The sequence below is a fragment of the Bactrocera neohumeralis genome, chromosome 4 (genome assembly GCF_024586455.1).
Source record: "Bactrocera neohumeralis isolate Rockhampton chromosome 4, APGP_CSIRO_Bneo_wtdbg2-racon-allhic-juicebox.fasta_v2, whole genome shotgun sequence".
Classification (NCBI taxonomy): domain Eukaryota; kingdom Metazoa; phylum Arthropoda; class Insecta; order Diptera; family Tephritidae; genus Bactrocera; species Bactrocera neohumeralis.
The window spans coordinates 53,013,921-53,030,069 of record NC_065921.1 but is presented as its reverse complement, the minus strand read 5'-3'; the positions used below and the strand labels follow the sequence as shown (position 1 = coordinate 53,030,069).

Below are 16,149 nucleotides of genomic sequence, written 5' to 3'. Positions count from 1 at the left end.
CTGAAGTCAAGCAGCAAAGAGATATGCGTGAGAAGGATGATACGTCTCTAATACCTTCCTTGCCTTTCATGGATGTCAAGGACTTTATTGATTTTGACACGAAGCGGCTTTTGAATGACAAAATAACATCTCAGCTGGTAGGTCGATTTTCTTATACTAAATGCCCATAATTATGAATAAATTTGTACATTTGGAACATATTTAATTTTAGAAAAATATCGTATAAGTGTTGGAGGAAAGGATTTCCCTTCATTCCTAAGAATGGCATTGAAATCCATTATATCGGATGCTATGGCCGTTAATTTAACTTGGCGTGGAACAAACGACAAACCCAGTATCCAACGCTTTACAAAATTTGCACTAATAAAAAGTAATATTTCACATAAAACTATAACTATAAAGAAATCAATTAATTCTGTTTTCCTATAGATGCCTGTCATTCCAAATATTCGAACTCGACCGATATGGATATAAATAAAGTGTGTCAACAGCACATACTTCATGCCCAAGACAGAGTACAAAAAAAACAAACAAACAATTAATGAACTGAAAAATTTAAAAAATCTTATTTCTAATATTCACATGAATTAATTATTTATTTTTTTTTGGAATACATTTTTGAATTGAAATAAATATAAAAAATTGAAAAACGAAAATTTTAACTTCCACAAGTCACTAATACGTAACTTCCACTAGTCACTAATACGTAATTTCCACAAGGCACTAATACGTAACTTCTGAAAGTAACGTCCGCGGGGAACAACTTCTCAATAAGGAAGTGACTTCTATGATGAAAAAAATGTATCGCAGACGTTGAATTGTAACTTCTTGAAGTCAGTTATAAGTGACTTTTGCGATAGAAAATGTTGGCAGGGAAGAGACGGCAGGGGTACGCTGTGTAAGTGAAGAGTGTTGCAAGTACGTGCAGCCTTTCGAGAAATGGTAACAATGACAGCATAGCTATCATTAGGAAGCACTAAGTTCAGAGGAAGAAGGAATAAAAAAAAGCTAGTGAAATTTTTTGTGAAATTGACTAAGTGACTAGTATTCTGTTGGACTTGGCTTGGCTCACAGTTTAAAGAGCAGGATGTTATTGATGGCTTTCCGATACAGTGTGAGTTGGATCTAAGAGAGGGTGCGAACATATGTCTTATACAAGCGGTTCGATATATAAAATGGGGTTTCCTGGAGTTCGGAGAAGGACGCCATTTTATATAGTCATATAATTGGATTATAATTTGTATTAAATGAAGTGGTGGTTTTCAACAACATGAAGTGGAAAATGCTTTGATATGACAGCAACAATGTCTCATTTTGTTCGGTCTGAAGATATATGGAGATTTTTGCTAATGAGAGTAACTTATGAGGACATAATATCTAAAATAACCGAAAAGAAATTATGTCTCAAAGTCAAGCTGACTTACTAGTTTAGAAACTAGGATAACAAAATCGGTTAAATTAACATAAACCGCACATACTTACGAGGCAAAGCTAGGAAATCAACAGCACGAGTTCTGAAGTCATCATACCAGGGCTTAACATGGATCAAAAGAGCGGATAATCAAAGAAATAAATGAATATAAATTAGTTGACTCGGTTTTTGACTAGGACTAGAGACCTTAGAACATAGAAGCGGATAAATGAAGGGGTGTATGAAATGTGATTAAGTGGTCTTTGAAATAAATAAAAAATAGTTTCGAAGAGTCTTGATTCGGTCTTTCACAAATCTTTAACTACTAATTAGCTAGTAGTTCCATGAGAATTGAATGTGATCAGTGTGATCAGAAAACTTAGGAAGAATAGAGATCAGATTTTAATACTAGCAAAATAGTGGCTGCAGGAAAATGCAAAAAATGTATGTCTACGAGTTCTGAAGTCATCAGACATTAATGGAGTGAGTGAAAGGTGATCGAGTTGCCATTATACTGAATAAAATATAGTATCTTGACTCCGTCTCTAAAGAACTAGAGAGTTTAAGATTTTTACCACTAATAAGCTAAGTACTTTAAGCGAGAATGGAGCGACTAAACATATACACCCCTGAAATAGCAAATCTACTCCAAGAGGCTGACATTGCGTACATTTTATTTCAATTATCATACTTGAAAAGTTTTATATAACGGTGCTGCCGTATTTTTCAACTTTCTTAGATATTAACAAGTAAGGAAGGGCTAAGTTCGGGTGTCACCGAACATTTTATACTCTCGCATGATAAAGTGATAATCCAGATTTCAATATCCGTCATTTACATATTTTTCAAATACCGTATTTTTGTATAGTTTTATTCCGCTATCATCATTGGTTCTTAATGTACTATGTATTATACAGAAAAGGCATCAGATGGAATTCAAAATAGCGTTATATTGGAAGAAGGCGTGGTTGTGAACCGATTTCACCCATATTTCGTACATGTACACACACACATGTTTTCGTACGTGTACAAATTGGTCTAGCAGTTCCTGAGATATGGTTTTTGGTCCATAAGTGGGCGAGGCCACGCCCATTTTCAATTTTTAAAAAAGCCTGGATGCAGCTTCCTTCTGCAATTTCTTCCATAAAATTTAGTGTTTCTGACGTTTTTTGTTAGTCGGTTAACGCACTTTTAGTGATTTTCAACATAACCTTTGTATGGGAGGTGGGCGTGGTTATTATCCGATTTCTTCCATTTTTGAACTGTATATGGAAATGCCTGAAGGAAATGACTCTGTAGAGTTTGGTTGACATAGCTATAGTAGTTTCTGAGATATGTACAAAAAACTTAGTGGGGGCGGGGCCACGCCCACTTTTCCAAAGAAATTGCGTCCGAATATGCCCCTCCCTAATGCGATCCTTTGTGCCAAATTTCACTTTAATATCTTTATTTATGGCTTAGTTATGACACTTTATAGGTTTTCGGTTTCCACCATTTTGTGGGCGTGGTAGTGGGCCGATTTTGCCCATCTTCGAACTTAACCTTCTTATGGAGCCAAGGAATACGTGTACCAAGTTTCATCATGATATCTCAATTTTTACTCAAGTTACAGCTTGCACGGACGGACGGACGGACAGACGGACAGACGGACGGACGGACAGACAGACATCCGGATTTCGACTCTACTCGTCACCCTGATCACTTTGGTATATATAACCCTATATCTGACTCGTTTAGTTTTAGGACTTACAAACAACCGTTATGTGAACAAAACTATAATACTCTCCTTAGCAACATTGTTGCGAGAGTATAAAAATACTTACACAGGCCCTTTTGTGTCTTCGAATTCAATTTTTGCACTTGGTGCTTCACACCGTATGCACACTAATCAAATTTAGACAAACTTTGTAATGGTGAGATTGTATGAAAAGCACATACACAGAAGTAACATGTACATATGTATGTACATAATGGATTAGAAAACGACAAACTTTTCATTTTGCACCTTTCACCTTATTCGCTTGTAAATTAATAAAGCAAATAATAAAATTGTATATCTGAGATAGATTAACACACAGATAAATTTATAGGTACATACTATACAAGCACCTGCATAAATGTAATTTGCGCACGATTCATTCATTTGCACAATTTGCATGGAGCAAATTGATTCAATGAAGCATTTCATGGCTTGTCGGCGAAAAGTGCAAGCACGCGCTTGCTAGCGGTGAAAAGAGGAGAGTGAGGTGAGGAGCGGCGATGCTATTTATGTTGAAAAAAGGCAACAGCGCCGGAAGTCGGCAGTAGGAATCCGCTCAGGCAGATCATGGTAGTCAGAAGTTGAAGTGAGTAATCGTTGGCCGAGGCGTGTGCAAATACAAAGAGGCTGATGCAGCTGTACTTGTACATTAGTACTGAATGCCTCTACATTTACCCCTGACTTGCTTTGTTTTCTATGTAGTTCTGGCTCCTCTAGAGCGAACGTTGTTTGTGTGTTGATTGCTCCCGCATTCTCGTAGGTGTTGGCGGAAATTCTATCAGTGCATTCCAGTCGGCAACACTTTGTCTCTTTGGCGTTGTCGTTGCTGCTTAACGGCCCTCTTTGTCACGGCATTTTAACTTTGATTTGCGGCATTTATACTTCCATCAGACCGTCAGCGAGCATCCTTTAACATTACATTTGCATATATTCAAAGCGTGGTTGGAAAATTTAGTTTCATTGGGTGTAACTTTGCTGTATTTATAAAAAAACTCTTCCCCGCTTATAATTGTTCTGATTTTAATATTTTCTGCTAAAAAGTGACAAAAATTCTAAATAATCGAAATTTTTTAATTACTTACATGGTAAACTGTTCTCATTTTATTAATTTTGCCAATATTTTCATATATTTTTCTGCATACTGGTTGTTTTTGATAAATAAAAACTGTTCCCAATTATTAATATTGGCTTATTTAAAATTATTATAGTTTTAATATTTTTGCTAATATATTCCTTAAAATTCTAAATAATTGATATTATATAAAGTGTTCCCAATTTAGTAACTTTACTACAGCAAGAACATTTATTTGCATGCAATTATTTTATTTTATTTATTTATTTAGAAGAGAAATAAATATAAATAGTTATTCTACTTATATGTATATATGTCCAATCCTGATACGTATGAATTTTTACAGTTGATGGTATTGGAATAATGTGGTTTTTGGCCTAATGTTTTAGAAAGTTTGTAGTAGTGATTATAGTGTTTCCAATCGATTAGACAACAGTCCGAGATATGTTGTTTACCGTATTTCTTTGTGGTAAAGTATGCTGACGTATGCAAAGATTTTTTATTTGCTTCTTTCGCTCCTTTGTCAGCCATTTCATATCCTTGAATCCCTGCGTGTCCAGATATCCACATAATTTTGATTATGTTGTTGTGTTGAGAAATAATGTTTTTTATTTTTGTAATAAGGTGAGAATCATTTGATTGGTTAAAAATTGCGTCTATGGCGGTTTTAGTGTCGCTGCAAATAATAACATAAGCGGCGAAACGAACCGTATGGTGACAACGTTCTTGTTAGTCAAAGTAAGTGAGGTGGGGGTATCACTTTTAGATCCGTCTGTAAATATAAACTCCCAATCATCTCTATGTGGTTGAATAGTTTTTTTGTATAACTGAACGCTGATACAACTTGAAGGTAATGTCATGGAAGGCGGAATTATTGAAGGTTCAACCACTGTGGGGTCGTAATTATCCCGAGTTGCTTGGAAATGGTTAGACAACGCATTATGGTTGTGTGTTTATTGTATTTGCGTGGACACTGGAGGGTGATATTTACATTCATGAGTGTTAATTCGTTTCTGCATAGAAGCAATTTCGGAAATGTGTGTTATGTGTGGTCCTTTGCAGAATATGTGGTAACCCGGATTCTTTTAAAATAGATTTGATTGGTGATGTTGGGAAGGCACGAATACCCCTTCTCGCTGCCGCATGGTAAGGTGCATTTAAGAGTTTGATATGAGTTTCGATACAGTGCTCTTGTATTACTAGTACATAGTAAATTTTTGATGACAATAATGCTCTTGTTACAGTAATGAGAGTGTTTGGGTGACACAAATAATTTTTTGATGATAAGCACTTTATAAGGTTTAGTCTTAGAAATAAGTTTAATCGAATATATTTAAAATGTTCTTTATAAGAAAGATTTATGTCAAATATTAAGCCTATAATTTTAAAGCTATGAGTATGGGGAATTTGTGTATTTAAAAAAGATAAGATGGGAAATGAGCAATTACGTTTTCTACAAATATGAAATGTGGACCTTTTGTTTAATGAAATTTTTACATCTGATATTTCGCACTATTTGTTGACATCACTTAAAATTTTGAAAAATGCATGTTTAACTTGTATTAAGTTGTTTATGTTTTACGCAATGATGAAGAGAGTTTTCGTGAGTGGTGAACCCTGGGATATACCATTGTTTAATTTAAAAACCTGTGAGTAGCATTTATTCGCACATATGGAATAGGACACTTTGTCTGCACCGGGTGTTGTTTCTTTTAGAGTCGAAAGTGTCCTATCGAATTCGTTAAGTGAAATATCGGCGTCAATGAGAAGTGCATTTGTAGAAGGTGACGAGTTAGAGTAGGTTTCATTTTCTATTCGTTTTTTAATTGCGTTAAATGTAGGAGGAAATTTTGTTTCAGAGGAATATGATAACCAGGTTTCTGCAAATTTTTCCGCGATTTCTTGAGATGTGTAAGTAGGTCCTGCAAGCGTGTTAATATGGAATATACTAAATCGGTGCGTGGATCCTGTTAGCATTTTTATATCGGACCATATTTGTTTCGGCTTCGTAGTTGGATTTATATTAGCTGTTAATTTTTCCAATGGTTGCCTTTTAGCCAACCTTTAATCATTTCTAAAGTTTGAATTAACCTTTTTATATTCAATTAAATTAGCGTCATTTCTTTTGTGGTTGAATGTTTTTTTTGAGGTGATTTTGGTGAAAACCTTTGGGTATTATTCTGAGGAATGGTTAAATGAGCTGCAAAATGAATAATAGTTTTATTAGCAGATGCTTCAACATTTGCGTTTTCTTGAGAGCTCCTAGTATGGGATAAACTTCCTGAAATATTAGTGAATTTTTCGCAGTCTGCCTTTTCGGTTAGAAATTTGGACCTTGGCTTAACTTTGTATGATTTAGGGATGTAGAGGGATGCGACTAAGGGCAGGTGATCACTACTGTGGAGGTCATCGATTATATGGGAAGAGAGTTTGGGTGCTATTATGGATGATGCTTTACCATCGTTTAGCACGATAAGATCACTTGAAATAATTAAATTTTCGATGATTTCGCCTCTTTTATTCACTGTCTATGATCCCCACAGTGGATTCCATGCATTGGAGTCTCCCATTATGATAATTCGAGTGGTAATCTCATTTATTATACTGCCGAGTTCTCTACAAGTAAAATATTGATGAGGTGGTACGTAGCAATGATTAATTGTAAATTTAAGGGGGGAACCTGCTTTAGAAGCTTCAAAAAATTAAATGCTTTTTTTTTTGCTTAAATGTTTTTAAAAATTATTTAAGAATATGTCCCCAAAGTTACAGATTGGAATTCGAAATATTGTCGAAGCTAGAAGGGAAATAGTGATCGAAAGAACGAGCGAGCGAAAACTTTTACGCGTATTTTCTCGGTTTTACGTTTTTACGATTTTTCTTAATCTGGATAGAAAAAAACTAAAAGTCGTATGGAATTGGAGCAAAGACTATTATCCTTGAAATTAAATTATCTTTTATTTAAACTAAAAAAACACTCAGAAAAGTCAAGTTTGAACATATTTTTAAACAACATAAAGTAAAACTTTTTTGGTCAAAAACCACTTTTTTTTAATTTTAAAAAAATTTCTGAGTTTTAATTTTTTTTTCGAATCTTTTTGGTTTAACTAGAAAATATGTTATTAATAAATATGAGTCTCTTTGAATTTTTTGTTTCCGATAGAAATTGCGACCTGTATCTTGCCCGCCGTCCGACAAATTCTCATGCGAGATGCATCATGCCATTGCTTCCCAAAGGCAGAATATCAAAGATTTCGTATTCAAAAAATTTAAGGAGTATGTCTAAATATGCAACTTTAAACCCAGAAATTTCGATTTAATCAATTATTTCTTTCTCTCCCAAAAAAATCCTTAAAAAATCGATTTTTTAAGCCTCTAAAGCAATCCAATTTCTATTTCAATAGCTAAGCAAGAAATGTTGCTTACGATTGAAATTTGTTTGTGAATTACAGATTTCTTGACGAAAACTTTTTCCTTGCTTGGCGTATAAGCTTTGTGTACTGTTATGGAAATAGCCTTTTTATTTTAAGGGATATAGGTTTCTTGGAGTGAAATAATTTCAGGACAAAATTCAATAATAAGTATATTTAAATCGGGCAGTTATTAAGTAGGCCATTTATATTCCACTGTAAAATTCACATTATTTACTCTATAACTTCATTATCTATTGTGAGAGAGAGGAATATTGTAGCTTGAGGTGAGTATATTGTTGGTGTTGTTAGTATAGGAGCTGTAAGGTGTGAAAGCAATGATGAGATCATTGTTATTGTATTTGCTGTGGTGTAATTGTTTTCGTGTATTTCTTTTTCTTGTGTTTCGTTATACATATTGTTGGTAGATTTGTTGTTTGTAATAGAAGAAATATTTTCTGTAGAAGGAACTTATGAGAATTTTTAAATTTTTTTTTTAAGTTGTTGGTAGTATTTTTTGTTATACTAGCGAATGTAGCGAGTTTCCACTGAGTGTAGGGGTAAACTGAGTTTTTTGTACTTTTATTGCCTCTCGCATAGAGTACTTTTTGTCTGTTTTTATGGTTATTGTCATTGGTTTCAATTGTATAAATTTGGGACAATTTTGTCACAAGATAAGTGATTACCTGAACAGTTAATGCAAAAGGAACGAGTATAAGGGGAGAGTTGGTAAGGGCGCACTTGTCGCAAACAGGGCTTTAGTACATCGATTTGTTGTATAACCTAAAAGTTGGCAGCTTTTGCACCTCATAGGATTAAGATAGTATGGCTGTGTACTATGACACTTAAATTTTTTCAGGTAGGTGATATTTACCAAAAGCCAGGTTTTGGGTTAATGTATCTAGGGAATTGGAGTCATGTGTAGAAGTTCACGCAAGTGAGGAAAGTTCTCTGATCGTCATTCACTTGGGAGTGGCAAGAAACGATTCTTTTACACATGGCTCAAGCAGCTCACAACTTCCGGTCTTTGACCAAGTAGGCGAGCTAAAGTTAGAAGGCAAAACCCCACATAGGGTTGTGCGCTGGGTTAGGAACCCGCCACGTAAAAAACACCACCAATGAAAAGGAACAGCAAGCTTCGAAAGAGAAACCCCCCTTTTGATGACGACCATGACAAACGAAATATGGACCACGATATCAGGGCATGCACCTGGAATGTCCGGACCCTTAATTGGGAAGGTGCCGCTGCCCAGCTGGTTGATCTCCTCGCAAAAATTAAGGCTGATATCACCGCCGTCCAAGGAATGCGATGCACGGGACAAGGACAGAGACGAGTAGGTCCTTGTGACATTTACTACAGTGGCCATATATAGGAGTGCAAGTTTGGTGTTGGATTCGTGGTGGGAGAGAGACTCCGTCGCCGAGTACTATCATTCACTCCGGTGAATGAGCGTCTAGCCGCAATCCGCATCAAAGCGAAGTTCTTCAACATATCGCTGATTTGCGCCCACGCCCCGACGGAAGAGAAGGACGATGTGACCAAAGATGCCTTCTATGAGCGCTTGGAGCCCGCTTATGGGAGCTGCCCCCGCCACGATGTCAAAATCGTTCCTGGCGACTTAAACGCCAGGGTGGGCAAAGAAGGTATCTTTGGCACTACGGTCGGTAAATTCAGCCTCCACGACGAAACATACCCAAATGGGTTGAGGCTGATTGACTTCGCCGGGGCCCAAAATATGGTTATCAGTGGGACTAGATTCCAGCACAAGAAGATACATCAGGCTACCTGGCTGTCTCCGGATCGAAAAGCCACCAACCAGATCGATCATGTTGTGATAGACGAAAGACACGTCTCCAGTGTTTTAGATGTGCGTGCGCTCCGAGGTCCTAACATCCACTCGGACCACTATCTTGTCGCACCCACCTCTGTGCACCAAAAAACGCACGTCAACAACCACAAGGAAGGTTCGACGTCGAGAAGCTGCAATCACAACAGACAGCCGAACAATTTGCTACTCGACTTGCACTCCCGCTCTCTAAGAGCACTCGTCAACAACTCGACGAGGAGTGCCACAACACTTGCGGTATGGGATAGATACTGAGAGTTGAAGAGGGAAGCAAGACGCATTTGCAGACAGAAAAAGAAAGAGGCCGAAATGCGTGAGTACGAAAAGCTTGATAAGCTGGCCGACAGGGGTAATGCTTGAAAATTCTACTAAAAAACGCGGCAGCTTACAGAAGGAACCTGAGCATAATCTTGTGGAACCCCCAAAGGTGATCTGGTCACCGATGCCCAGAGCATACTTAAGTTATGGAGGGAACACTTCTCCAGCCTGTTGAATGGTAGTGAACGCACAACGCCAGGAGAAGGCGAACCCGATTCCCCAATCGATGACGATGGAGCAGACGTTCCATTGCCCGACCATGAAGAAGTTCGAATAGCAATTACCCGCCTGAAGAACAACAAAGCGACGGGGGCCAATGGATTACCGGACGAGCTATTCAAACACGACGGCGAAAAACTGATAAGGACCATGCATCAGCTTCTCTGTGGAATATGATCGTACGTAAGACGATTGGAATTTAAGTGTGCTATGCCCAATCCATAAAAAAGGAGACCCTACAATCTGCACCAACTACCGTGGGATTAGCCTCCTCAACATCGCATATAAGGTTCTATGGAGCATATTGTGTGAAAGATTAAAGCCCACCGTCAACAATCTGATTGGACCTTATCAGTGTAGCTTTAGACCGGAAAAATCAACAACCGACCAGATATTCACCATGCGCCAAATCTTGGAAAAGACCCGTGAAAGCAGAATCGACACACACCACCTATTCGTCGATTTCAAAGCTGCTTTCGACAGCACAAAAAGGAGCTGCCTCTATGCCGCGATGTCTGAATTTGGTATCCCCGCGAAACTAATACGGCTGTGTAAACTGTCGTGTGAATACGAAAAGCTCCGTCAGAATCGGGAAGGACCTCTGCGAGCCGTTCGATACCAAACCAGGTTTCAGACAAGGCGACTCCCTATCGTGCGACTTCTTCAACCTGCTTCTGGAGAAAATAGTTCGAGCTGCAGAACTAAATAGAGAAGGTACCATTTTCTATAAGAGCGTACAGCTGCTGGCGTATGCCGATGATATTGAAGTCATCGGCCTCAACACCCGCGCCGTTAGTTCTGCTTTCTCCAGGCTGGACAAGGAAGCACAGAAAATAGGTCTGGCAGTGAACGAGGGCAAGACAAAATATCTCCTGTCATCAAACAAACAGTCGTCGCACCCTCGGCTTGGCTCTCATGTTACTGTTGACAGTCATAACTTTGAAGTTGTAGATAATTTCGTCTATTTAGGAATCAGTATTAACACCACCAACAATGTCAGCCTGGAAATCCAACGCAGGATAACTCTTGCCAACAGGTGCTACTTCGGACTGAGTAGGCAATTGAGAAGCAAAGCCACGGCGAATATCGCAATCGATGGAACTATGAGCTGTACGAGATATACGACGCCATTGACATATTTCAGCGAATTAAAAGACAGCGGCTACGCTGGCTAGGTCATGTTGTCCGGATGGACGAAAGCATTCCATTCGACGCAGTACCCGCCGGGGGAAGCAGAGGAAGAGGAAGACCTCCACTCCATTGAAAGGACCAAGTGGAGAAGGACCTGGCTTCGCTTGGAATATCCAATTGGCGCCATGTAGCGAAAGGAAGAAACGACTGGCGCGCTGTTGTTAACTCGGCTATAATATCGTAAGCGGTGTCTACGCCAAATAGAAAGAAGAAGAAGATTTAGAGAATTTGAAAATTGATTCAGCTCCCTGCTTTTTTAAATGTTCAATGATTTCATCGTCGTTATGGTTGTTGTGGAGTTTTATTTCTACATCACATATGTCATATAAAGTTTTCGTTGTTATGGGTTTTTGAGCTATGTTGGTGTTTTTTACTAGTAATAATAGTTTTCCGTCTCTAAGTTCCGATAGATTAATTATTTCGCTGCTAGTATTTTCTAACGCTTTGTGCACAGTAAAGCACGAGTATTTTCTTTTGGGGTTTTGAGAGTTCGTTGCACTTAGCAATAAATATCTTGGATAATATTTTGTGGACGGATGATGACTTGGGAAATCGTTAATGGGAAATGCTTGACTTTCTCTTCTTTTTGATTTGGGACTTGTTGATAACAGGACGAACCTGCTATTATTTCTAAAATGAGTTGCTTCTTGTCTTAGTATTTCAACCAGTCACATTTAATGATTTATTTTTCTGACATAATCAATGATCCTTCAGGCGTTCCTCAAGATAGCCTTATTAGTCCAATTCTCTTCTTGTTATATGTTAATGGTGTGTCATTTGTTATTAAGTATTCAAAAGTTTTATTATATGCTGATGATGTAAAACTTTTTAAATCATATACTTCAAATGGCGGAAGACGTTAATTGCAACGTAGTTTCTTAGTGTGTTAGAAATGACATGACGTTGAGCCTAGTTATCAAGTCCATTGGGAAAAGTTAGAGTCCGTTCAAAAACATTTTTTACTTTTTGCCTTAAGTTATTTGCATGGGCATTCCGCTTTAAATCTTTCCCCTAATACTAACCGTTTAAAACTTATTAATCTTCCTACACTCGTTAGTCGTAACATTTTAAAATAATAAACTTACTTTAATCTAATTCTTAATTTTGGCTGTTGAAATTTTTGTTTTTGTAGCTGAGTAACTTAAGATCGCAACACTTATAACTCTCTTGCCTGTTATGACTCGGCTAATTCCGCTCGTTTGCGGATTGCACCCCTCGCGTCGCTTGTGCGGGATGAGATAACCGTTGGGTATTATTATTACCTATATCTAGCTTATTTCCCTCGCATTTACGTCATTTGATATACTTAAGTTAGTGCTCTCCATACTTAAACCTGTTTGAAAGTCAACACCACTAAACTTTGTTGCGGTAAAAATGCTACTCACCTGGCACAAAGATTTGTCATTTACTCCATTCACTGAGTTAATGCGTTTATGCCGCATCATTGCAGCATGAATAGTTGCCGTAGCAGCACTTATTTCACCTCATGCTCTATGTATGCACTATATAAATGCTATGTTTCCATAGTTGGATACACACGTGAAATGCAGGTAGTGGCTTTTATTTTTTTATTTGTGTATTTATTGAGGGTTAGGTTTTCCAGTAGTCAGTAGTGCTCGCATGAGTCTGTCGGTCTTTCAGCTGCTGGTGACAAAATTAAATTGCGTCACAATCAATTGAATCTCAAGCTGCAATGAGTGCTGATGACACTTATCTGGAAATTGGCGCTTATATGTTTAGATACAATAGTAAAAAGGACCCGCCAGCAGGGTTTCCAAGAGTATATAATAAAACCTCATAATACAAATATTTGCAGCGTACTTTTAAACTGATGTTCAAAATGGTTCAATAAGTAAAGCCACTAGTCGGTAGTAGCGCCTATCTGATGAGGGTTGAGTGATTGAGATCAACTAATCGGGCGTGAGTCACTGAGGGTTTGGTTTCTTATACTCGTAGACATTATAATAGATTGAAAATTTTGTTAGTGGAGTCAATTTTATTAACAATTTATCCAATCCAATCCAAAACTATTTCGGGAAGCTCTTTTCTGCTGGAATCAATTTATGGAACCAATCGTTACAATTCTTTAAAAACTTTCAAAATAGGCTCCTTCTGCGTTGATGCAGCGCTGCCAGCGCGATTTTAAGCATTGAAGACGTCACGGAAGGCATTCTCCGGAATAGCCTTGAGAGCTGAGGTGCATGCTGCTTGGATCCCCTCTGTCAAAATGCCTCTTGGTCTCAGGATCCATTACTCGTTAACTGTGCTTACGTTATTCAAAGTTGGCACACTTTTACTCGCCGCAATGTCTGGTCGTCAGTGAGCACTTTTTGGACCATCTCCGTCACAATGTCATGAACCACAAATTTTGATAAATTTAAAATCTGGGCAATTAAACGAATACCTAGTCGACGGTCTGAGTTCAAAACTTTGCGCACAAGAGTCATATTGTCGGTGTTTGTCGAAGTCGCAGGTCTCGCAGCACAGTCTTCATCAGCGACCTCTTCTTGGTCCCCCAAAATAGCCTGGTGCCACCGAAACACACCACTTCTTGCTAAAGCAAAATCTGTGTAAGCCTATTTGATCATATCAAACGTCTCTGTCGCAGATTTACCAAGTATCACACAGAATTTAATCGCGTACCTCTGCTCAGACAAACCCTGCACTTTCGGCCTGCACCACTCACAGAAACACAACTGACGAAGACAACTGACTAGCCGCTCATTCATTAGTTAGGAACGCCCTCTACCGAATCCATTCGGTGCGCGCTCTCTCCGAAGTACAGTCGCGGCGGAAGAAAATCAGTCCTATTACTCATTATACCTTATTAAGTTGCGTTTACATAAGAATCTTTTCGGACAACCATCGACATAAGGTCTAATCTTTTTAATGAATGCTTTCACAACATCATCTCCGTCCGCGGATAATAATAAAGCACTGCACCTAGAGTCGCATTGCTGTTCTATCAAGAAAAATGTTAGGATCAGTCAGAAAGAAGATCTATCCTTCTAAACGGTATACCATGCGGTTCTGAAAAATGTTGAGTTTTGATCGCAGTTGCTTTTAGACTCATTTATAGTATGTATTTACTTAGGCTTGTCGACATCGCATCGAAAATGACACGACTTTCGTGAAGACATCTTGTCAACTAAAGAAGATTTGCGAACAAGAACTTGATTCCGATTGTTCAGTTTGTATGGCAGCTTTATGCTCTAGTGGTCCAATGTCGGCGGTTCCGACAAATGAGCAGCTTCTTGAATAGAAATTAATGTGTGCAAAATATCCTATCAATATCTCAAAACTGAAGGACTAGTTTGCGTATATACTCGTGCTGGCAGGCGGATATAACTAAATCGACTCAGCCACGGTGATTAGCGTCGTGAATTCTCCGACATTTACTAGGTGCTACAACCTTCTTTACGTATATAAACTAAATATATTTTAGTTAGGGTATACATTAGGCCGGGTCGATTTGTGGGGAGGCAAAAAAATCGCCCATTGCTCTATGAAAATCATATTCTAGGGATCAAAATAAGTTACTTTGCCGAAGGAACCATACCTCTGAAACGAATTTTGATGTCCCCCAATTTGGGTCGAACTTTTTGGAAGGGGTAAATTTTGAAAAAGCCCTGTTTGACCCATTTAGAGTGCTCCAATCGAGTCCAAATGTATGACCGACCCCCACTAACTTTGGACGGCCGATCCACCCATGCCAGTGGCACACCCCCTGGAACTCCCCTGGGGGTATCTCGTACATGCCATCAGGGTGTTAAGAAAATATTATATACCGAAAATCATTGAAATCGGTCTAGTAGTTCCTGAGATATGGTTTTTGGTCCATAAGTGGGCGAGGCCACGCTCATTTTCAATTTTAAAAAAAAAGCCTGGGTGCAGCTTCCTTCTGCCATTTCTTCCGTAAAATTTAGTGTTTCTGACGTTTTTTGTTAGTCCGTTAACGCACTTTTAGTGATTTTCAACATAACATTTGTATGGGAGGTGGGCGTGGTTATTATCCGATTTCTTCCATTATTGAACTGTATATGGGAATGCCTGAAGAAAACGACTCTGTAGAGTTGGGTTGACATAGCTATAGTAGTTTCGAGATAAAAAAATTAGCGCCCAAATATATGCCCCTCCCCAATGCAATCCCTTGTGCGAAATTTCACTTTATTATCTTTATTTATGGCTTAGTTAAGACACTTTATAGGTTTTCGGTTTCCGCCATTTTGTGGGCGTGGCAGTAGGCCGATTTTGCCCATCTTCGAACTTAACCTTTTTATGGAGCCAAGGAATACGTGTACCAAGTTTCATCATGATATCTCAATTTTTACTCAAGTTACAGCTTGCACGGACGGACGGACAGACAGACATCCGGATTTCGACTCTACTCGTCGCCCTGATCACTTTGGTATATATAACCCTATATCTGACTCTTTTAGTTTTAGGACTTACAAACAACCGTTATGTGAACAAAACTATAATACTCTCCTTAGCAACATTGTTGCGAGAGTATAAAAATTAATTTAAGTGATGATCTTAAACTAACAATAGACAAGAAACAATTATGTTTGCCCTGAAGATCGCAAATGATTTTAAACTAACAATAGACAATTGTGTTTGCCCTTGAAAACACTTATGCTTAAGATATGTGTACATACTGTCGCTATGTACAGTAGATTAGTGTTAAGATGCTATAAATAAAGGAGCTCTGGGCAACCAGAGCTGAGTTCTATTTAACAACCGAAACCCTACGCGTCTTACTTTACAATTACCATTTCATTCTTATTACCTCAAAAAGTTTGCAATAAATCCGCCATCCTCTACACCGCAAGATGAAACAACTACATCAACAACTATCGAAAACCCAATGAGTCATATACCCAAGCATGATGTTACTGTTTTTGGTGTGTCTACTGATTTGACTA

At 38.2% G+C, this 16,149-nt stretch overlaps 1 long non-coding RNA gene across 1 annotated transcript; it reads left to right on the top strand.

Annotated features, from left to right (window-relative positions):
- Positions 1-2,814: 2,814 nt before the first annotated feature.
- Positions 2,815-15,746, top strand: LOC126754733 (uncharacterized). The gene is made up of 2 exons (XR_007666415.1): positions 2,815-2,888; positions 15,432-15,746. It is a non-coding gene; the product is annotated as an uncharacterized LOC126754733 (long non-coding RNA).
- The last annotated feature ends 403 nt before the right edge of the window (positions 15,747-16,149 follow it).